The sequence below is a fragment of the Dasypus novemcinctus genome, chromosome 8, assembly GCF_030445035.2.
Source record: "Dasypus novemcinctus isolate mDasNov1 chromosome 8, mDasNov1.1.hap2, whole genome shotgun sequence".
In the NCBI taxonomy this organism is placed as follows: Eukaryota; Metazoa; Chordata; class Mammalia; order Cingulata; family Dasypodidae; genus Dasypus; species Dasypus novemcinctus.
In genome coordinates this window covers 33,477,335-33,481,412 of record NC_080680.1, presented here as the reverse complement: position 1 = coordinate 33,481,412, position 4,078 = coordinate 33,477,335, and the positions used below count along the sequence as shown (strand labels likewise).

At 36.5% G+C, this 4,078-nt stretch overlaps 1 pseudogene; it reads right to left on the bottom strand.

The window, feature by feature from the left end:
• Positions 1-3,194: 3,194 nt before the first annotated feature.
• LOC101424062 (ferritin heavy chain pseudogene) lies at positions 3,195-3,813 on the bottom strand (annotated as a pseudogene).
• Positions 3,814-4,078: the final 265 nt, after the last annotated feature.

Genomic DNA, 4,078 nt, shown 5'->3' with positions numbered 1-4,078 from the left:
TCCACAGCAGCTGCACTGTTTTACACTGCTACCAGCAATGAACCACATTCTCTCCAATATTGTAATTCCTGTATTTTTAAATGCAGTCATTCTAGAGGGTGTGAAATGGCATTACATTGTGGTTTTAATTTGTATTTCTGCAATGGCTAAAGAAGCTGACCTTTTCATGTGCTTTTTGCTATTAGTATATCTTCTTTGGTGATATGTTTGTTCTTTTGCCTGCTTTTTAATTGGGTTGTTTTTCTTTTTGTTGTTAAATTGATGAATTTCTTTATATATTCTCGATATTAAAGCTTTATTGGATATGTGATTTCCAAATATTTTCTCCTATAGTGTAAATTGGCATTTTCCTTTCATAATAAAGTATGTTGAGGCACAAAATTTTTAATTTTTATGAGATACCACATATCTATTTTTTCTTTTCTTGCTTGTATTTTGTGTATGAAGTCCAAGAAACCATTTCCTAACACAAAGTCCTGCAGATGCTTCCCTGAATTTTCTCCTAGAAGTTTGATAGTTCTGGCTTTTATATTTAGGTTTTTCGTTCATTTTAAGTTGATTTTTGCATATAGTGTAAGGAAGGAGTTTTCCTTCTTTTTTTGTAAAAGGAGATCTAATTTTCCTAACACCATTGTTGAAAGGGTTACAATTTCTCAATTGACTGGTCTTTTGCCCCCTTGTCAAAAATCAGTTGGCCAAAGTAGGGTCCCCTGGCAAGGCAATAAACTCCAGAGCTATCTTTCATGACCATAGTACCTGTGTGTCTCTTTAGCCCTCAGGAGCACCAGTACCTGGGGTTGTATCTACTTTGGCTTTCTCTGGGATCCTGCTGAGATGTGTATAAGCGCAACCACTTTGATGACCCCCAACTCATTTTGAAGTCTCTTAGCCATATAAACTCATTTGTCTTTATCATTTCCCCTTTTATTCAAGGTCTTTTTCTAGTTGCATCACAAGCTGGTGATGGTAGTAATCCTTTGGTGCCAGAGAGGCTCATCCCCAGGAGTCATGTCCCACACTGGGGGGAAGGTAATGCATTTACATGCTGAGTTTGCCTTAGCGAGTGGCCGCATTAGAGCAACATGGAGGCTCTCAGGAGGTAACTCTTAGGCACCCTGCAGCTCTAGGCCTAGTTGAAATTTGAAGCACACAGGTTCATAAGCATAGTCATCAGTATCAAGGGCCCATTATTGGATCATTTTTCTTCACTGGTCTTTGTCCTTGCACTTGGGGGATTGTGGCTGTTCCATTGGTGAATGTGACAGAGCTCCCCAGGATAGGAGCTCAGCACTTCTTCAGTTGTCATGTGTAACTCTATCTACTATGACAATACCCAATGAACATCCAGACATAGCTATATACCCTATATGCATGCCCTGGAGAACTCCCTCACACCCATGCATTCCCCATCAATGACACCCCAACAATGTGAGGACTGATTTCTGAGCACTCAACTTGATTCCATTGGTCTATATATCTATCCTTGTCCAATACCATGCTATTTTGATGACTGTGGCTTTGTAGTAAGTTTTAAAATCAGGAAGTGTGAGTAGTCCAACTTCATTCTTCTTTTTCAAGATGTCTTTTGCTATTTGGACTCATTATCCTTCATTACAAATATGATGGTTGGTTTTTCTATTTTTACAAAGAAATGTTGTTGGAACTTTGATTGGGATTGCATTGAATCTATAACTTGCTTTGGGTAGGTTTCACATTTTAATTAGCTTTATCTTCCAATCTATTAATGTGTAATGTCTTCCCATTTATTTAAATCTTACATGATTTCTTTTAGCAATGTTTTGTAGTTTTCTGTTAATAAGTCCTTTACATCCTTGGTTAGATTTATTCCTAGATATTTTATTATTTTAGTTGCTATTTTAAATGAATTTTTTTCTTGATTTCATCTTCAAATTGTTTATTGCTTATATATAGAAGCACCATGGATTTTGGAATGTTGACCTTGTACCCTGCCACTTTGCTAAATTTATTTATTAGTTCTAAGAGCTTTGTTGTGGATTTTTCAGGATTTTCTATAATAACATATCATTTTCATGTAAGGAAAGTTTTACTTTTTCCTTTACAATTTTTATGCCCTTTATTTCTTTTTCTTGCCTAATTGCTGTGGCTAGAACTCCCAGTACAATGTTGAATAACAGTGGTGACCATGGGCATCCGTCTCTAGTCCCTGATCTTACAGGGAAAACTTTCAGTCTTTCACCATTAAGTAGAATTTTAGCTGTGGGTTTTTCATATATGCCCTATATCATGTTGATGAAGATTCTTTCTATTCTTAGTGTTCTAATTGTTTTTACCAGGAACAGAGGTTGAATTTTCTCAAATGCCTTTTCTGCCAAAATTGAGAAGTTCATGTCTTTTCTTTCTTTTATTCTGGTAATGTAGTGTATTACATTAATTAATTTTCTCATTTTGAGTCACCCTTGCATACCAGGGATAAATGTTGCATGATCATGTTGTTTAATTCTTTTAATATGCTGTTGGATTCAGTTTGCCAGTATTTAGTTAAGGATATTTGTATCTATTTTCATAAGAGATATTAGTCTGTAATTTTCTTTTCAGGTGATATGGCTTCTGCATAAGAGTGATGGACTCATAGAATGAATTAGGGAGTGTTCTCTCTTCAATTTTCTTGGAAGAGTTTCAGCCGAATTGGAGTTAAGTCTTCTTGGAATGTTTAGTAAAATTCCCCTGTGAAGCCATCTAGTCTAGGGCTTTTCTTTGTTGTGAGGTATTTGATTATTGATTCAATTCTTTACTAGTCATTGGTTTGTTGAGATCTTTGATTTCTTCTTGAGTCAATGTAGCTTGTTTATGTGCTTCTAAGAATTTGTTCATTTGATCTAAGTTATCTAAATTATTGGTATACAATTGCTCATACTATCCTCTTTTAGTCCCTTTTTATTTCAGTGCTGTTGGTAGTAATGTTCTCCTTTTCATTTCTTCTTTTTATTATTTGTAGCCTTTCCTTTTTTCATTGTCAGTCTAGCTTACAGTTTGTCCATTTTATTGATTTTTTTCAAAAAACTGACTTTTTTTGTACCATATTGTTTTATCTAATGGAATGGTAGAAATGAACGAACTTGGTGGATGTTGACACAATTTATAAAAAAGGTAAACCCAACATGCATGCCCTGCAGTATAGACCATGGGACCTTCTGGGCAAACTGGTATAAAGCTTAACTCTTGTCATAACTGCTGCCCAGAGTGTGCTTGTCAAAGAGATACTCTGCCAAGCCAGAATCTGGGACCCCCATCTTGTACAAGTTGGCTACACAGTCACCCAATTCTTTGATGGACTTTACCTGATCATTAAGGCAATGCATCTCAATGGAATCACACAAATGGGGTCGTTTTTGTCAGTAGTCAGTCTGTGCAGCTCCAGTAGTGATTGAATCACCCTTTTTTCAAGTGTCATGCACACTCCTTTGCATTCTGCCCATTCTACCAATGGTTTTGTTCTGGTTTCTTGATATCTTAAAGAAAGATTCAGTCAACTCATTGGTTCTGCAGCTTCACAAGTTTCTTAGCCTGTTCTCTCTCCTCATGAGATCGGTGAAGAAAATATTTAGCAAAGTTCTTCAAAGTCACACCATCATGGTCTAAGTAGTAAGGCATCAATAGGTAGACATAAGAAGTGCAGAGTTCCAGGTTGATCTGGTGATTGATGGTTGGTGATTGTAATTCTGGCACGCAGGTGATGGAGACATGGTCATCATGGCAGGTAGTTGAGGAGAGGTGATAGCTATTGAGTGGCACTGGAGTGGTAGCAGAGGGCTTTTTGAAGTGTCTGGCCATTGAGAACAAGTGCTGGGTTCTGTTCAAGTGCCGTTGAAGCAGGAAACCATGGTGACTCTCAGAGAAGACATCTGAAAGAACAAACTTTTGATTTTTGTTGATTCTCTATTTTTTTCTATTTCATTTATCTCCTTTCTAATCTGTTTTTTTTTAAATTTTTCCTTCCTTCTGCTTACTTTGGTTAATTTCCTTCCTTCTGCTTACTTTGCTTAATTTCTTCTTTTTCTAGTTCTTCCAGTTTTGAGGTTAGAGTTCTGATTTGAAG